General features: G+C 36.6%; 1 protein-coding gene across 1 annotated transcript in view; it reads left to right on the top strand.

Annotated features, from left to right (window-relative positions):
- ATRNL1 (attractin like 1) overlaps nt 1–20,553 on the top strand; it is an 867,795-nt gene that overhangs the window by 349,935 nt on the left and 497,307 nt on the right. The window lies entirely within an intron of this gene.

Genomic DNA, 20,553 nt, shown 5'->3' with positions numbered 1-20,553 from the left:
TTGCACTGGACAGCAGATCTTCTCAGTCTCTATGTCCAGGCTTTTGACACCTCTCATAGTTATGAGAGCCATGGAAAAATGTGCTTGAGTATTCCCCAGGGACTCCAAAGGATGACACAACCAGATTCCAGGTTTAAAATAGCACAGCTGCCCCCTGACCCAGGCAGCATGTCTCTCCCTTTTTCCTTTAATTTTCCTTTTTTTTGGGCAAAATCTAGTGGAGGGGGACACACTTGCTGCTTTAACACTTCATTTCCCTATGGCCCAAAAGTGAAAACTCTCAGTCACACAGCCAACAGATTATCTGTCCTACATTCAGGTTGTGAAACTCGATTGCCTTGTATTTCTAGTTTGGTGGTCCTCAAAGTGTGGTCCCCTGATCACGGCAGCGACGATAATGAATGTCTTTATTAAAAATGTTCATACTAATGATACTGAATCAACCAAAAAATGTACTAATTTTTTAATGAAATTATATTCTAAGAAATGCATCAAAACTTCAGATAACCACATTGTTTGGGTTTTCTGATCAATTGTATACTTCATCTGAGGGTTAGATACTGTTCTTACAGCACTACTTGAAATTATTTGCTTTGTTTAGAATCTCATTTTTGCTTTATTATATACTGAACATAATTTAAACTTCATTAAAAATATAGGGTAAGCAGTACTTAACAGTTCTTTAAGACCCACTACCTCTCACTGTTGATTTCTTTATGCTACATATAGATGTTGTATATTTCTTTCCTTTTTTTATTAAAGTATATTTCGTTTTTTATTGTGTTTAGTGATAGGCTGCTAAAGGCTTTAGATTTACTGCTAGGAAACATTTAGGATGTTCTTTCTATCTTGAATTAGTCAGGGTTTGTGTTCTTAATTTATGCTTTTGTGAAAAAAAAAGCCTATATGTTGTAATGTTGGCATTTGTTCATATATTCATTCTTTTATGACTGATTATTTGATTAGATTGAATTCAAATTAGTTTATTGAAATTTCCTATGTACCAAGCCCTGTGCTAGGTCATTATGTTTTAAAATCTTTAAGGGGTGCCTGGGTGACTGTCATTTAAGTGTCTGCTTTTGGCTTGGGTCATGATTTCTGGGTCCTGGGATCGAGCCCCGTGTCAGGCTTCCTTCTCAGTGGGGAGTCTTCTCCCTCTTCCTCCATCTCATTCTCTCTCTCTCTCTCTCCTGCTCTCAAATAAATAATAAAATCTTAAAAAAAAATCTTCAAAAATGTACAGATTATTCTTTCCCCTTTCATATTAATGACAGCTTATGATCTATGACTAGAAATTATTTAATAATTTCTATGTGATTTGTGAGAAGATGGTGATTTTTAAAAATCATATATTTATGGGAAAATTATTTTTATTTGTAAGGCTAATTCAGCATCTAAATTAAGGAAGTTAATTTACTAAGAAATATTATAAATCACTACTCAGTAACGAGAATTATTTTGATATTTTTATTTCTTCATTGTATAGTGTGATTTAGATGCTATTATGGTCAGAAAATGCTGGAAATATTTTGACCTTGAGGATGTTGGATGCATCATTTTATTTTCTAGGATTTATACAGAAATATGAATCAGATTTCACCTGGTATATTCAAATTATGATTAAAGGCAACAAAAGGGCTCATGTATTGAGCTTATTAAGTAGTAATTAAAATTGATATAATTGTTACATTTTAAGTTTTTTCATGTACTTCATGTGTGGTTATCTAATTATTTATTTTTAAGCAAATTACATCATTACTATAGAATGTTAATGAATATTTAATGGTTAAAAATTAAATTTTAAATTGAATTTTCTTTTGAGAAAACACTAGCAGTATGTTCTAGAAGCCACACCAGAATTTGTGTAATAAAGATGAAATATTCTACTCTCCCCAAATAATAAAATTTAGAAAGTAACTGATGGTTAAGATAGGTAGAGCCTAATTCCTACTTTTTGATTAAAATAATTATATTAGTTATATATATTAAAGCATATAAGGATGTGTGTTTGTTTATAGGATTGTAAAATAACTTTACTATTTTAGATTTATTTGCTAATAGAATTGAAATACCCTGATTTTTTAATGCTTTTGAATGCTTAATCAACCTTGTTATACAGGGGTAAGCTCCAGTTGGTCATTTTGTATTAATTTTTTATGTATTGTTGGATTTGATTTGTTAAAATTGTGTTAAGAATTTTTATACCTATGCTTATGAGAGGGAGAGGTATTAGTCTATAGTCTTCTATTGTTGTAATCTTGTTTGACTTTGTATCATGGTACTGCTGGCCTTATAAAATGAATTGGGAAACATTTCCTCTTAATTTTCTGAAAGATTTGTGTGGAATTGATTTTTTTTTCTTAAATTTGTGGTAGAATTCAACATTGAATGTATTTGGACTTCCAGGTTTCTTTGTGGGAACGTTTCAACTAAAATTTCAATGTCTTTAATAGATTTAGAGGTTTGCATTTTCTATTTCTCCTTGAATGAGTTCTATCAGTTTGTGTTTCACAGTTATATTTCTCCTATTTAACTTGTAGAATTTATTGGCAAAAGATTATTAATAATATTTACATGTTATCCAGTGGATATTATCACTCTTATTTCTGATATTCATAATTTATTTCTCCTTTCTTTCTCTCTTTTTTTCCTTGATCAGCTGGAGAGTTATCAGTTTCATTAATTTTTCTTTGAGAAACAAATGGTTCATTTATTTTCTCTATTTTTTCCATTTCATTAATTTCTTCTCTTTATTCCCTTTCTTTTGCTTACTTCGACATTAATTTGCTCTTCTTTTTCTGGTTTCTTAAGTTGAATACTTTCCAATTTCCTTTTTGATTTCCTCCATTGTCAGTTGAGTTTTTAGAAGTGGGGTATTTTATTTACAGCTATTTGGAAAATGTCTAAAAATGTTTCTGTAATGTATTTCTAATTTAACTTTATTGTCACAAAAATATTTTGAATGATTTATATTCCTTAAATTTAATGAGACTTATTTTATGACCCAGTGTGTGTGGCAGAATAATGACTCCACAGAAGTAACCACATCTTAATCCCTGGTGCCCGTAAATATATTATCTTTCATGAAAAAGGGGAGCGTGAACATGTGATTAAGTTTAGGCTGTTAAGATGCTTATCCAGGATTGCTAAATAGACTCAACCTAATTAGCTGGGTCTTAAAGCAGTGTTTGCTGCCTGAAGTCAGGGTTAGAGAGAGATGTGCATACAGAAGAATAGTTAGAGAGAAGCAAATTGCTAGCTTTGAATATGGGAGAAAGGGGCATCTAGAAGCTGAAAAGGTGGAGGAAACAGATTCTTCTTTAGAACCTCTAAAAAAAAAAAACAACAACCCTGCCAATACCTTGATTTTAGTCCATTGAAACCTCTATCAGACTGCTCACAACAGCACTGTAAGAGTAAATATGTCAGATTTCTAACATACAGAAATGTGATAGTAAATTTGTATTGTTATTTAAGCCACTAAGGTCATGGTAGTTGGTTGCCACAGCAATAGAAAATGAATAAATCTGGTGTTTTAGTACATTGGGCTACCATAACAAAATAACACTGACTGGGTAGCTTATAAATGATAGAACTTTTTTGCTCATCATTCTAGAGGCTGGAAAATCACTATCAAGGCACCAGCAATGTCAGGTATCTTCTTTCTCATTCATAAAGTAGCACCTTGTCACTGTATCCTCACATGGTGGAAGAGGATAGGGAACACTGTAGGACCTTTTTTGTAGTAGCACTAATCCGTTTCATGAGGGATCCACCCTTGTGACCTATTCACCTCCCAAGGGTTTTGACTATTAATACCATTGCCTTTTGGAGTTAGCATTTCAGCATATGAATTTGGGGGCAGGGGCATAAACATACAGACCATAGCACCCAGTGTATGATCTATTTTGGTAAATGTTCCTTGGACACTTGCCAAAAAGGTACATTTTGCTGTCATTTGGTGGAGTGTTCTACAAATGTGAATTAGGTCAAGTTGGTTGATGGTTTTTTAAGTCTTCTAAACATTCTCATTGATATTCTATCAATTTGGGAAATGAGTGTTGAAATCTATGACTGTAATTGTGAATTAGTTTATTTGTTCTTGTACTTCTTTGTGTCTCTTTTAATTAAATACATAAATGTTTAGGGTTTTTATGTCTTTTTTAAAATTTTTTATTGTTATGTTAATCACCATACATCACATCATTAGTTTTTGATATAGTGTTACATGATTCATTGTTTGTGCATATCACCCAGTGCTCCACGCAGAATGTGCCCTCTTTAATACCCATCACCAGGCTAACCCATCCACCCACCCCCCCTCCCCTCTAAAACCTTCAGTTTGTTTTTCAGAGTCCATCATCTCTCATGGTTCGTCTCCCTGTCTGATTTACTCCCCTTCATTCTTCCTCTCCTGCTATCTTCTTCTTCTTTTTTTTTCTTAACATATATTGCATTATTTGTTTCAGAGGTACAGATCTGTGATTCAACAGTCTTGCACAATTCACAGCGCTCACCATAGCATATACCCTCCCCAATGTCTGTCACCCAGCCACGCCATCCCTCCCACCCCACCCCTACTCCAAAAACCCTCAGGTTGTTTCCTGAGATTAGGAATTCCTCATATCAGTGAGGTCTGATGATACATGTCTTTCTCTGATGGACTTATTTCACTCAGCATAACACTCTCCAGTTCTATCCACGTCCTTGCAAATGGCAAGATCTCATTCGTTTTGATGGCTGCATAATATTCCATTGTGTATATATACCACCTCTTCTTTATCCATTGATCTGTCGATGGACATCTTGGCTCTATCCACACTTTGGATATTGTGAACATTGCTGCTATAAACATTGGGGTGCACGTACCCCTTCGGGTCCCTACATTTGTATCTTTGGGGTAAATACCCAGTAGGACAATTGCTGGATCGTATGGTAGCTCTATTTTCAACTTTTTGAGGAACCTCCATACTGTTTTCCGGGGTGGTTGCACCAGTTTGCATTCCCACCAACAGTGTAGGAGGGTTCCCCTTTCTCCACAACCTGCCAACATCTGTCATTTACTGACTTGTTAATTTGAGCCATTCTGACTGCTGTGAGGTGGTATCTCATTGAGGTTTTGATTTGGATTTCCCTGATGCCGAGTGATGTTGAACACTTTTTCATGTGTCTGTTGGGAATTTGGATGTCTTCTTTGGAAAAATGTCTGTTCATGTCTTCTGCCCATTTCTTGATTGGATTATTTATTCTTTGGGTGTTGAGTTTGATAAGTTCTTTATAGATTTTGGATATTAGCCCTTTCTCTGATATGTCATTTGCAAATATTTTCTCCCATTCTGTTGGTTGTCTTTTGGTTTTGTAGACTGTTTCTTTTGCTGTGCAAAAGCTTTTTATCTTGATGAAATCCCAATCGTTCATTTTTGCCCTTGCTTCCCGTGCCTTTGGCGATGTTTCTAGGAAGAAGTGCTGGGCTGAGGTCGAAGAGGTTGTTGCCTGTGTTCTCCTTTAGGATTTTGATGGACTCCTGTCTCACGTTTAGGTCTTTCAACCATTTGGAGTCTATTTTTGTGTGTGGTGTAAGAAAATGGTCCAGTTTCATTCTGCATGTGGCTGTCCAATTTTCCCAATACCATTTGTTGAAGAGACTGTCTTTTTTCCATTGGACATTCTTTCCTGCTTTGTCAAAGATAAGTTGACCATAGAGTTGAGAGGGTCCATTTCTGGGCTCTCTATTCTATTCCATTGCTCTATGTGTCTGTTTTGGTGCCAGTACCATACTGTCTTGATGATGACAGCTTTATGATAGAGCTGGAAGTCCAGAATTGTGATGCCGCCAGCTTTTCTTTTCTTTTTCAAGATTCCTCTGGCTATTTGGGGTCTCTTCTGGTTCCATACAAATTTTAGGATTATTTGTTCCATTTCTTTGAAAAAAGTGGATGGTGTTTTGATGGGGATTGCATTGATTGTGTAGAATGCTCTAGGTAGCATTGACATCTTCACAATGTTTGTTCTTCCAATCCACGAGCATGGAACGTTTTCCCATTTCTTTGTGTCTTCTTCAATTTCTTTCATGAGTATTTTATAGTTTTCTGAGTACAGATCCTTTGCCTCTTTGGTTAGATTTATTCCTAGGTATCTTATGGTTTTGAGTGCCATTGTAAATGGGATTGACTCCTTAATTTGTCTCTCTTCTGTCTTGTTCTTGGTGTATAGGAATGCCACTGATTTCTGTGCATTGATTTTATATCCTGCCACTTTACTGAATTCCTGTATGAGTTCTAGCAGTTTTGGCGTGGAGTCTTTTGGGTTTTCCACCTAAAGTATCATATCATCTGCAAAGAGTGAGAGTTTGACTTCCTCTTTGCCGATTTGGATGCCTTTGATTTCTTTTTGTTGTCTGATTGCTGTGGCTAGGACTTCTAATACTATGTTGAATAGTAGTGGTGAGAGTGGACATCCCTGCCGCGTTTCTGACCTTAGGGGAAAAGCTCTCAGCTTTTCCCCATTGAGAATGATATTTGCTGTAGGTTTTTCATAGATGGCTTTTATGATATTGAGGTATGTACCCTCTATCCCTCTACTCTGAAGAGTTTGGATCAAGAAAGGATGCCGTACTTTGTCAAATGCTTTTTCTGCATCTATTGAGAGGATCATATGATTCTTGTTCTTTCTTTTGTTAATGTATTGTATCCCGTTGATTGATTTGCGGATGTTGAATCAACCTTGCAGCCCAGGGATAAATCCCACTTGGGCGTGGTGAATATTCCTTTTAATGTACTGTTGGATCCTATTGGCTAGTATTTTGGTGAGAATTTTTGCATCCATCTTCATCAAGGATATTGGTCTGCAGCTCTCCTTTTTGATGGGGTCTTTGTCTGGCTTAGTGATCAGGTAATGGTGGCCTCATAAAATGAGTTTGGAAGTTTTCCTTCCATTTCTATATTTTGGAACAGTTTCAGGAGAATAGGTATTAATTCTTCTTTAAATTTTTGGTAGAATTCACCTGGGAAGCCAATTGGCCCTGGGCTTTTGTTTGTTGGGAGATTTTTGATGACTGCTTCAATTTCCTTAGTGGTTATAGGTCTGTTCAGGTTCTCTCTTTCTTCCTGGTTCAATTTTAGTAGTTGATACATCTGTAGGAGTGCATCCATTTCTTCCAGGTTATCTAATTTGCTGGCATATAGTTGCTCATAATATGTTCTTAGAATTGTTTGTATTTCTTTGGTGTTGGTTGCAATCTCTCCTATTTCACTCATGATTTTGTTGATTTGGGTCATTTCTCTTTTCTTTTTGATAGGTCTGTCCAGGGGTTTATCAATCTTGTTAATTCTTTCAAAGAACTAGATCCTAGTTTCGTTGATCTGTTCTACTGTTCTTTTGGTTTCTACTTCATTGATTTCTGCTCTGATCTTTATTATTTCTCTTCTCCTGCTGGGTTTAGGCTTTATTTGCTGTTCTTTCTCCAGCTCCCTTAGGTGTAGGGTTAGGTTGTGTATTTGAGACCTTCCTTGTTTCTTGAGAAAGGCTTGTAATGCTATATACTTTCCTCTTAGGACCTCCTTTGCTGCATCGCAAAGATTTTGAACAGTTGTGTTTTCATTTTCATTGGTTTCCATGAATTTTTTAAATTCTTCTCTAATTTCCTAGTTGACCCATTCATTCTTTAGTAGGATGCTCTTTAGCCTCCATGTATTTGAGTTCTTTCCAACTTTCCTCTTGTGATTGAGTTCTAGTTTCAAAGCATTGTGGTCTGAAATTATGCAGGGAACGATCCCAATCTTTTGGTACCGGTTGAGACCTGATTTGTGACCTAGGATGTGATCTATTCTGGAGGATGTTCCATGGGCACTAGAGAAGAATGTGTATTCTGTTGCTTTGGGATGGAATGTTCTGAATATGTCTGTGAAGTCCATTTGGTCCAGTGTTTCTTTTACAGGCTTTATTTCCTTGTGTATCTTTTTTTTTTTTGATGATCTGTCCATTTCAGTGACGGTAGTTTTAAAGTCCTCCACTATTGTTATATTGTTGTCAATGTGTTTCTTTGCTTTTGTTATTAATTGTCTTATATAATTGGCTGCTCCCATGTTAGGGGCATAGATATTTACAATTGTTAGACCTTCTTGCTGGATAGACCCTTTAAATAGGATATAGTGTCTGTCCTCATCCCTTTTATAGTCTTTGGTTTAAAAATCTAATTTTTTTGATATAAGGATTGCCACCCCAGCTTTCTTTTGTTGTCCATTAGCATGGTAAATGGTTTTCCATCCCTTCACTTTCAATGTGGGGGTGTCTTTGGGTCTACAGGAGTCTCTTGCAGAGAGTATATCGATTTTTTTTTAATCCAATCTGATAGCCTGTGTCTTTTGACTGGGGCATTTAGCCCATTTACATTCAGGGTAACTGTTGAAAAATATGTGCCATTGTATTGCCTGTAAGGTGACTGTGACTGTATATTTTCTGTGTTCCTTTCTGGTCTATGCTGCTTTTAGGCTCTCTCTTTGCTTAGAGGACCCCTTTCAATATTTCCTGGATGGCTGGTTTCATGTTTGCAAATTCCTTTAGTTTTTGTTTGTCCTGGAAGCTCTTTATCTCTCCTTCTATTTTCAATGACAGCCTAGCTGGATATAGTATTCTTGGCTGCATATTTTTCTCATTTAGTGCTCTAAAGATATCATGCCAGGCCTTTCTGTCCTGCCATGTCCCTGTGGATAGGTCTGTTGCCAGTCTAATGTTTCTACCATTATAGGTTAGATATCTCTTCTCCTGAGCTGCTTTCAAGATTTTCTCTTTGTGTCTGAGACTCGTAAGTTTTACTATTAGATATCGGGGTGTTGACCTATCTTTATTGATTTTGAGAGGGGTTCTCTGTGCCTCCTGGATTTTAATGCCTGTTTCCTTTCCCACATTAGGGAATTTCTCTGCTATTATTTGCTCCAATATACCTTCTGTCCCTCTCTCTCTTTCTTCTTCTTCTGGGATCCCAATTATTCTAATGTTGTTTCATCTTATCGTATGGCTTATCTCTCGAATTCTGTGCTCGTGATCCAGTAGTTGTTTATCTCTCTTTTTCTCAGCTTCTTTATTTTCCATCATTTGGTCTTCTATATCGCTGGTTCTCTCTTCTGCCTCATTTATCCTAGCAGTTAGTGTCCCCATTTTTCATTGCACCTCATTAACAGCCTTTTTGATTTCGACTTGGTTAGATTTTAGTTCTTTTATTTCTCCAGAAAGGGTTTCTCTAATAACTTCCACGCTTTTTTCAAGCCCAGCTAGTATCTTTAAAATCATGATTCTGAACTCTAGGCCCAACATCACACTAATGTCCATATTGAGTAGGTCCCTGGCCGATGGTACTAGCTCTTGGTCTTTGTGTTGAGGTGATTTTTTTCGTATTGTCATTTTGTCCAGAGGAGAAAATAGATGAATGAGAGAACAAAATGCTAACAGGTTAACAATGTTCCCAGAAAATATACTCTAATCCAATCAGAAAAGACTTGAAACCAGGGGAAAAGAAAGGGAAAGAAAGAAAAAAGTAAGAGAAAAAAAAAAGAAAAGGAAAAGAGAAAAACAAAAACAGAATGAAACCAAAAAAAAAAAAAAACAGAATAAGATCAAATATGATCAGGCTGGTTCATAGATCAGTGCCATACACTAGATTTTGCGTGTATTTTGGTCTGTTAGAAGAAAGTGGCTCCTAAAATTTTAAAGAAATTTTAAAGAAAGACTTATATATGTACAAAATAATGGTTGATACGATGAAGGGATGGGATATGCCTGTAAAAATGAAAATTATAAAAAATTTTAAAAAAGGAATTGATCAGAAGGTGTTTGAAAAAATAAAGAGGATAAAAAAAGGAAAGAAAGAATAAAAAGTGTAGAGAATGTGACCACGCAGGAGACTGGAACAAAGCCATACACTAGAGTTTTAGGGTATATTTTGATATGTTAGAGGAAACTGTATCTCAAAATTTTAAAGAGAAAACAACTTATATATATATGCCAAAAATAAAAGTAACTACTATGAAGGGATAGAATATGACTCTAAAAATGAAAAATAAAAAAATTTTTTAAAAAGGGATTGATAAGATGTTGGGTGGAAAAGGGAAAAGGAAAAATTCAAAAACAAAAAAAACAATTAAAAAAATTAACTTTGAAAGTCTAATGAATCATGGTAAAAAAGCCATGAATTCTATGTGCAGTATTCCCCTAGCGCTGGAGTTCTCCCATTCTCATGTATCGGTAAACTTGGTCTTGGCTGGCCGTTCATGCTGATCTTCTGGGGGAAGGGCCTGTTGCCGTGGTTCCCAAATGTCTTTGCCGGAGTCAGAATTGCCCCGCCCTTGTCGGGTCTGGGCTTAAGTAATCAGCTCGGGTTTGCTCTCCAGAGCTTTTGTTCCCTGTAAGCTTTCTGTACAGCGTTGGAGGACGACAGTGAAAATGGTGGCCTCCCAATCTCCGCCCCGGAGGAGCCGAGAACTCAGGCCCCCCCCTCCTCAGTGCGCCCCCAGAGAAAAGCAGTCAGTCACTCCTGTCTCCCTGGTCTCCGGCCGCACTCCGTGCTCACCCGACCTGTGACTGAGCATTTCTATCTCTGGCACCTGACCCCGTGTGGAGTCTCCAAACCCAGCAGATCCCTGCGGTGCACTTCCGCGCCGCTCCTCCCGGGGGAAGGAGGAGAGTCTCCCCGCCTCTGCCCCTTGTTGGGTTCCTGCTGGAGGAGCAGTGGCCTGACTGTCACCGATCACAGTTTATGGCAACCCCGAGCTGAGAGCTTGCTCCTCGGCTCCGTCTCTGTAGCCGGCTTCCCCGCTCTGATACCTGGGAGCTCTGCCGCACTCAGGCACCCCCGTCTTTCTGTGACCCATGAGGGTCCTGAGACCACATTGTCCCATGAGGTTTCCACCCCCTGCTTAGTCACTGGAGTGACATCCCTCAGCGGAGCCAACTTCTAAAAGTTCCAATTTTGTGCTCCGCGGCTCTATCACTTGCCAGAAGCGGCCGACGGAGGCCCCCTCCCCCCCCCCCCGTCTATCCTCCCGAATATCGCCTCGGATTCACTTCTCCTCACGTCCTACCTTCCAGAAAGTGGTCGCTTTTCTGTTCAGAGAGTTGTTGCTATTCTTTTCTTCGATCTCCTGTTGAGTTTGTAGGTGTTCAGAATGGTTTGATCCCTATCCAGCTGAATTCCTGAGAGCAGATGAAATCCAGGTCTCCTACTCCTCCGCCATCTTGTTCCTGGGTTTTTCTGTCTTCTTGATGAATTGATGACTTGAGATGACTTGACTTTATCATTAGGAAATCACTTTCCGTATTCCTGGTAATATTGTTTGCTCTTACTTTTCCGGATATTATTATAGCCTCTCCAGCTTACTGTTCATTATAGGTAGAACACTATATAATTTTTTTATGTTTCAAGTTTTTATTTAAATTCAGTTAATAATATATAGTGTAATATTGGTTTCAGGAGTAGAATTTAATGATTCATCACTTACATATAACACACAGTGCTCATCACAACAAGTCCCCTCCTTAATACCCATCACCCATTTATTTAGACCATCTCCCTAGCCACCTTCCCTCCATCAACTCTGTTTGTTCTCTATAGTTAGAGTCTCTTTATGGTTTGCCTCTCTCTCTTTTTTTCCCTTTCCCATATGATAATCTGTTTTGTTTCTTAAATTCCATATATGAGTAAAATCATATGGTGTTTGTCTTTCTCTGATTGACTTACTTTGCTTAGCGTAATCCACTCTAGCTCCATCCACATCATTGCAAATGGTAAGATGTCATACTTTTTTAAGGCTGAGTGATATTCCATTGCATATATATATACACCACATCTTTTTTATCCATTCATTAGTTGATGGACATTTGGGCTCTTTCTATTCTTTGGCTGTTGTTGATAATGCTTCTCTAAACCTTTGGGTGCATGTGCCCCTTCGAATCAGTATTTTTGTATCCTTTGAGTAAATACCTGGTAGTGCAATTACTGAGTCATAGGGCTGCTCTATTTTTAACTTTTTGAGAAGCATCCATACTATTTCTCAGAGTGTTTGGACCAGTTTGCATTCCCACCAATAGTGTAAGAGGGTTCCCCATTCTCTTCATCCTTGCCGAAATCTGTTGTTTCCTATATTGCTAATGGCTAATTTCCTGTATTGCATAATTTATGCTAAATTTAGCTAAATTTAGCATACCTTCTGATAGTTATGAGGTGGTATCTCGTAGTTTTGATTTATATTTCACTGATGATGAGTGATACTGAGCATATTTTCATGTGTCTGTTAGCCATCTGTACGTCTTTTTTTGAAAACTATTCATGTCTTCTCCTCAATTCTTAACTGGATTATTTGTTTTTTGGGTGTTGAGTTTGACAAGTTCTGTATGGATTTTGGATACTAACCCTTTATTAGAGATGTCATTTGCAAATATCTTCTCCCATGCATTAGGTTGCCTTTTAGTTTTGTTGATTGTTTCCTTTGCTGTGCAGAAGTTTTTGTCTTGATAAAGTCCTGATAGTTTATTTTTGCTTTTGTTTCCCTTGCCTCCAGAGACATATCTAGTAAGAAGTTGCTATGGCTGATGTCAAAGAGGTTACTGCTTGTGTTCTTCTCTAGGATTTTGACAGATTTCTGTCTTACACTTAGGTCTTCCATCCATTTTGATTTTATTTTTGTGTGTGGTGTGAGACAATGGTCCAGTTGTATTCTTCTGCATGTTGCTATCCAGTTTCCCCAACATCATTTGTTGAAGACTCTTTTTTTCCATTGGATATTCTTTCCTGCTTTTGAAGATTAGTTGACCATATAGGTATGGGTTCATTTCTGGGTTTTCTCTTCTGTTCCATTGATCTAAGTATTTGTTTTTGTGCCTGTACCATACTGTCTTGATTATTAGAGCTTTGTAGTATAGCTTGAAATCCGTAATTGTGATGCCTCCAGCTTTGCCTTTTTTTTTTTTTCAAGATTTCTTTGTTATTTGGGGTCTTTTGTGGTTCCCTACAAATTTTAGGATTGTTTGTTGTAGCTCTGTGAAAAAGGCTCTTCATATTTCGTTTTTTTGTTTTTAAGATTATTTATTTATTTGAGAGAAAGAGAGAGAGCAAGCTGACAAGCTGAGGGAGAGGGAGAAGCAGGCTCCCCATGAAGAAGGGAGCCTGATGTGGGGTTCAATCCCAGGACCCTGGGATTCTGACCTGAGCTGAAGGCAGTTGCTTAACTGACGGAGTCACCCAGCCACCCAGCCACCCATGCTGTTTGTATTTTGATAGGGATTGCATTAAATGTGTAGATTGCTTTGCATAGTATAGACATTTTAACAATATTTGTTCTTCTAATCCATGAGCATGGAATGTTTTTCCATTTCTTTGTGTCCTCTTTAATTTCTTTCATAAGTGTTCTCTAGTTTTTAGAGTACAGATCTTTTACCTCTTTAGTTAGGTTTATTCCTAGGTATCTTATGGTTTTTGTGGTGCAATAGTCAATGGGTTTGATTCCTTGATTTCTCTTTCTGTTCTTCATTATTGGTGTGTAGAAATACAACAGATTTCTGTATGTTCATTTTGTATCCTGAGAGTTTACTGAATTCTTGTATCAGTTTTAGCAATTTTTTGTTGGAGTCTTTTGGGTTTTCTACTTGGAGTATGTGTCATCTGTGAATAGTGAAAGTTTGACTTCTTCCTTGCTTATTTGGATGCCTCATTTCTTTTTGTTGTCTGATAGCTGAGGCTAAGACTTACAGTACTATGTTAAATAACAAACATGAATTATATAAGACTGATGAATCACAGACCTGTATCCCGGAAACAAATAATACATTATATGTTAAATAATTGAATTTAAATTAAAAAAATAACAATGGTGAGACTGGACAATAAACCTGTTTTGTTCCTGACTGTAGAGGAAAAACTCTCAGTTATTCCCTATTGAGGATATTAGCTGTAGGTCTGTTGTATATAGCCCCAATGATGTTGATATATGTTCCCTTTATCCCTACTTTGTTGACGGTTTTTATCAAGAGTTGATGTACTTTTTCAAATACTTTCTCTGCATCTATTGAGAAGATCATATGGTTTTTATCCTTTCTTTTATTAATGTGTATCACACTGATTGATTTACAGACATTGAACCACTCTTGCAGTCCTGGAATAAATCCTACTTGATTGTGTTGTATGATTCTTTTAATGTACTTTTGGATTTGTTTTGCTAGTATTTTGTTCAGAATTTCTGCATCCATGTTCATCAGGGATATTGGCCTGTAATTCTCCTTTTTAAGTAGGGTCTTTGGTTTTGGAATCCAGGTAATGTTGGCCTCATAGAATGAGTCTGAAGTTTTCCTTCCATTTCTATTTTTTGAAGCAGTTTGAGAAGAGGAGGTATTAACTCTTATTTAAATATTTGGTAGAATTCCTTTGGGAAGCCATCTCGCCCTGGACTTTTGTTTGTTGGGAGGTTTTTTTTTTTTTATTATTGATTCAATTTCGTTGCTGGTTATCTGTTCAAATTTTCTATTCTTTCTGTTTCAGTTTTGGTAGTTTATATATCTCTAGGAATTTATGCATTTCTTCCAGATTTCCCAATTTGCTGGCATATAATTTTTCATAATATTCTCTTACAGTTGTTTGTATTTTGTGGTGTTGGTTGTGATCTCTCCTCTCTCACTCATGATTTTATTTATATGGGCACTTTCTGTCTCTTTTTGAAAGTCTGGCTAGGGTTTTATCAATTTTAGTAATTCGTTCAAAGAACGAGCTTCTAGTTTCATTTTTCTGTTCTACTGTTTTTTATTGTTTCCATATTGTTTATTTCTGCTCTGATCTTTATTATTTCCCTTCTTTTGCTGCATTTAATCTTTATTTGTTGTTCCTTTTTTAGCTTCTGTAGGTGTAAGATTAGGTTATGTATTTGAGATTTTTCTTGCTTCTTGAGGTAGGCCTGTATTGCTATATTCTTCCCTCTTAGGACTGCTTTTGCTGCATCCCAAAGGTTTTGGTCCATCATGTTTTTATTTTTATTTGTTTCCATGTATTTTTTTAAAATTTATTCTTTAATTTCCTGGTTAACTCATTCATTGTTTAGTAGGATGTTCTTTAACCTCCATGTATTTGTGGTTTTTCCAAATTTTTCTTGTGTTTGACTTCCAAGTTTCAAAGCATTGTGGTCAGAAAATGTGCATCGTATGATCTCAATCTTTTTGTATTTGTTAAGGCCTAATTTGTGACCCAGTATGTGATGTATTCTGGAGAATGTCCGTGTGTACTCAAAAAGAAGGGGTATTCTGCTGTTTTAGGATGAAATGTTCTGAATATTTCTGTTAAGACCATCTGGTACAGTGTGTCATTCAAAGCCCTTGTTTCCTTGTTGATTTTCTGCTTAAATGATCTGTCCATTGCTGTAAGTGTGGTGTTAAAGTCCCCTACTATTATTGTATTATGATAAATGAGTTTTTGTGTGTGTGTTTGTTATTAATTAATTTATATATTTGGATGCTCCCAAGTGGGTACATAAATATTTACAATTGTTAAATCTTCTTGTTGGATAGATTCCTTTATTATGATATATTGTTCTTCTTCATTTCTTGTTATAGTCTTTGTTTTAAAATTTAGTTGTCTGGGGCGCCTGGGTGGCTCAGTTGGTTAAGTGACTGCCTTCGGCTCAGGTCATGATCCTGGAGTCCCGGGATCAAGTCCCACATCGGGCTTCCTGCTCAGCGGGGAGTCTGCTTCTCCCTCTGACCCTCTTCCCTCTCGTGCTTTCTATCCTCATTCTCTCTCTCTCTCAAATAAATAAATAAAAAAAATAAAATCTAGTTGTCTGATATAAGTATAACTACTCTGGCTTTTTTTAATGTCCATTATTAGCATGATAAATTGTTCTCCATCCTCTCTCTTTCAATCTGCAGGTGTCTATAGGTTTAAAATGAGTCTCCTGTAAGCAGCATATAGGTGGGTCTTGTTTTTTTCCATTTTGATACCCTATGTCTTTTGATTGGAGCATTTAGTCCATTTACATTCAGAGTAATTATTGATAGATATAAATTTAGTGCCCTTGTGTTACCTGTTATGTTGTCGTTTCTGGAGATTATCTCTGTTCCTTTTTAGTCTTTGTTGATTTTGGCCTTTCTTTCCCACTCAAAGAGTCCCCTTTAATATTTCTTTCAGGGCTAGTTTAGTGGTCATGAACTCTGTTAGTTTTTATTTGTCTTGGAAATTCTTTATCTTTTCTTCTATTCTGAATGACAACTTTGCTGGATAAAGTATCCTTGGTTGCATATTTTTCCCATTCAGCACATTGCATATATCATGCCACTCTCATCTGGCCTGCCAAGTTTCTGTGGAGAGATCTGTTGCTAACTTGCTTTGTCTTCCCTTGTAAGTGAGGGATTTCTTTCTTTCTTTCTTTCTTTCTTTCTTTCTTTCTTTCTTTCTTTCTTTCTTTCTTTCTTTCTTTCTTTCTTTTTCTTTCTTTCTTTCTTTCTTTCTTTCTTTCTTTCTTTCTTTCTTTCTTTCTTTCTTTCTTTCTTTCCTTTCTTCTTTTTCTTTCTTTCTTTCTTTCTTTCTTTCTTTCTTTCTCTTTCTGTCTTTCTTTTTCTTTCTTTCTTTTTCTTTCTCTTTCTTTCTTTCTTTCTTTCTTTCTTTCTTTCTTTCTTTCTTTCTCTTTCTTTCTCTTTCTTTCTTTCTTTCTTTCTCTTTCTTTCTTTCTTTCTTTCTTTCTTTCTTTCTTTCTTTCTCTTTCTTTCTTTCTTTCTTTCTTTCTTTCTTTCTTTCTTTCTTTCTTTCTTTCTTTCTAAGATTTTATTTATTTATTTGACAGAGAGAGACACAGCAAGAGAGGGAACACAAGCAGGGGAGTGGGAGAGGGAGAAGAAGGCCTCCCTCCAAGCAGGGAGCCTGATGCGGGGCTTGACCCCAGGACCCTGGGATCATGACCTGAGCCGAAGGCACGCTTAACAACTGAGCCACCCAGGTGCCCCAAAGTGAGGGATTTCTTTACACTTGCCGCTTTTGGAATTTTTTCCTTATCTCTATTTTGCAAATTTTACTATGATGTGTCTTGATGTTGGCCTGCTTTCGTTGAGTTTGACGGGCATTTTCTGTGCCTCCCGGATTTAGATGTCTGTTTTTTTTCCCCAGATTAGGAATATTTTCAGCTATAATTTGCTCAAATAAACCTTCTGACCTCTTTTTCCTTTCTTCTTCTGGGACTCCTATGATGCAAATGTAATTACACTTTATGGAGTCTCTCAGTTCCCTAAGTCTACCTTTGTGATCCAATATTTTTCTTTCCCTCTTTTTTTCAGCTTCATTATGTTCCATTTTTATCTTCTTATTTTATCACTTATTTGTTCCTCTGCTTCTTCCACCCTTGTGGTCATTACATCCAGTCATTTTTGTATTTCTGTTATAGCATTTTTTATTTAAGCCTGAACTAGTTTTTAGGTCTTTTATTATCTCTGTGGTAAGAGACTCCCTGGTGTCTTCCACGCTTTTCTCAAGCCCAGCTAGGATCCTTATGATTGTTGTTTAAAATTCTGGATGAGGCATATTACTTACATCTCTTTCAATTAGATCTCTGTGACCTTTTTTTGTTCTTTCTTTTGGGATGAATTCCTCCATCTTGACATTTGTCTAGGTTTCTGTCTTTTGTTGTAAGGAAAGCCTATATTGTTTCCTGCTCCCTCTGGGGGAGAGTCTCACTGCACTGGGACTGGTGCTGATATGTCTCAGAAGGGCAGTCAGACAAATGCACAGGAGCTAGTAGTTTAGAGTGAAGAGTAGCAAAAGGCCATAATCAGGTTAGCTGCCCTCAGCAGGTGTCTCTGCCCCTAGGCTGGTGAATAGGACAGGGTAATGGTGCTCCTTTGTCTCTTTTGTCTCCTGAGAGGCAGTGCCACCTCTCCCAAATTCATTCCAAGAAGGGGAACCATCTCTCCCAGCCTGATCCAGGCGATCCTCAGACCATGCTTTCTGCTCCCAGGTCTCTACCCTCTTTCTCCACCAAGGCCCCCATTACACTCACTGGGCTTAACACCGCCTACAGCACGGACTTCTATAACTACAGTCTTTGAGCTCATCTGGTTGTGGAAACTCATGATAATCAGCCCCTCTCATTTTCCTAGTCAGTGGTTTTGGGAAAATGTTTTTCTGTGCAATCTCCTGTGTGCTGCTCTCTCTCTCTCTCCCTCTCTGTCCATGATCATGTCTCCCTCCCCTCCACAGCAACCCTGATAACTTTTTCCCCCAACTCATGTGTCTGCACGTCCTTCTTTCCATGATGTGGCCTCTTTTCTCCCTCTACTTGTGCAGTGTGTTCTCTCAGTCCTCAGATCAATTTCTTGGGTGTTTAGACTTATCTGATATTTATCTAGCTGTGTTCTAGGGATGAGGCAAGCATAGGGTCCCCCTACTACTCCACCATCATGACTCCCTCTCTAGAAAGCTCTAGAATGCTGTATCATTTTTCATCCTTTTACTTTAATCTGTTTTCGCTTTTATATTTAAAGTGGGTTTCTTTTAGGCAGCATGTAGTTTATCTAATCTTAAACTATGTGCAGGTGATAGACATATATTTATATCTTTCGGTTTAAATCTTACTATTTGTTTACTATTTTTCTTTTGTTCTTTATTTTTCATTTTTTCCTTTTCTGTCTTTTTTAAATTATTTTTTATGATTTCATTTTATTTTCTCTGTTGGCTTATTAGCTACAATTCCTGTTGTGTTATTTTAGTCATTATTTTATAGCTTATCATATTCCTCTTATACTTTTTATTGTCTACTTTCAGGTAATATTGCATCACACATTTTTTTATATCTTAACCCTAAAAAAATATACTTTCATTTTCATCCTGCTGGGCATTGAGCCATTGCTGAATATGTTTTACTGCTTCTTATATTAGAAAATCCACACTATACTGTTACTATTTTTGATATAGTCAGCCATATTTAAATATATTAAAAAGCAATAATCTTCCATCTTATCTTTGTATTTACTCTTTTCAGTATTCATCTTTCCTATTTTCTTTTTCTAGCTCTAGATTTCTATCTAGTATCATTTTCTGACTGTGTAAGGGACTTAGGCATTTAACACTCTAGTGTAGATCTGCTGGGAATGAAATATATCAATCTGTATTCTGAAAACATCTTTATTTTACTTTTTAGGAGGTTGAAGAATTCTAAATAGTAGCTTTTTTTTCTTTAGTTTAAAGATGTTTCTCCACTGTCTTTTGGTCTGCAGTGTTCCTAGTAAGAAATCTGCTTTTATCTTATTGTTTGTATGTAATGGGTCTTTTTCCTCTTCCTGCAATTTAAAATTTTTAACTTTTTCACTAGTTTTGGCCAATTTGATTATGGTTATGTAGGTTTGATTTTCTTCTGTTTCTTGTGCGTGGGTTTTACTGATTTATAAAATTATAGTTTCAACACATTTGGAAAACTTATTTCCCAATTTTTTCCCCCACTCCTTTCTTCTACTTTGGGAATTGCAATTGTACATATATCAGACTGCCTGAAATTGTTCCTTGGCTCACCAATGCTCTATTTTTTTGTTTTTTATTCAGTCTTTTTTTTTTTCTCTTTGCATTTCATTTTGGATATTTTCTTTTCCTATATCTTTAAATTCACTAATCTTTTTTCTATAGTGTCCAATTTGATATTAATCCCATCCGGTGTATATTTCATCGCAGTCATTATATTTTTTAATCTCTAGAATTTTGATAAGGTTTTTTAGAAAATATCTTCCATGTCTTTACTTAACATGCTCATTTTTTTCTGACTTATTTAATATATGGAATACAGTTATTATAACTCTTCTGTAAATTGTCTACAAATTCAATCATTTGTGTCATTTCTGAATTTCTTTTTTCTTGTTTTATTTTGCTGCTCCTTATGGGTCATATTTTGATTAGAGAGCAAACATTCTGAATTTTACTTTTTTGGGTGCTAGGTATTTATCAATTTTAATAAATAAGTTTTAGCTTTATTCTGGGATGGAGTTTTTCTTGGAAAAAAAATTGATCTTTTCAAGGCTTATTTTTGTGTTTTGTTAGGCAGGAACAAAGCAACATTTAGTCTGGGGTTAATCTTTTCATTACTGAGGCACTGTTCTGGGTACTGTACTCTATGATGCATGAATTATAAGGCTTTCTACTCTGACTCTTTGGACCATGACATATTCCCAACTCTGTGTGGCTTTTGAGAATTTTTCTCTCTGCTCCTTTCAATTGGCTTTTCCCTCCGCCTTGGATAGTTTCTTTACCAGTAAGTAGGTAAATCCTCAGATCATGCTTTCTGCTCCCAGGTCTCTACCCTCTTTCTCCACCAGGGCCCCCATTACACTCACTGGGCTTAACACTGCCTACAGCACGGACTTCTATAACTGAAGTCCCTGAAGACTCACAGGGACCCTCAGCAAATCTATGTAGCAATCTGGGAAGTCCTCTCTTCTCCAGTATACTGTCCTATAAACTCTAGCCACGTTAGCCTCTACAGATGTCAGTTTCATCTCCTCAACTCCATAAAATTTCTATGATATACATGTGTTCACTCTTCTTTTGAT

Source organism: Eumetopias jubatus, unplaced genomic scaffold (genome assembly GCF_037043125.1).
Source record: "Eumetopias jubatus isolate StellerSeaLion01/CBP00866 unplaced genomic scaffold, mEumJub1_p1.0 scaffold_17, whole genome shotgun sequence".
Classification (NCBI taxonomy): domain Eukaryota; kingdom Metazoa; phylum Chordata; class Mammalia; order Carnivora; family Otariidae; genus Eumetopias; species Eumetopias jubatus.
The sequence above is the reverse complement of the archived record's forward strand: the minus strand, read 5'-3'. Positions and strand labels throughout refer to the sequence as shown.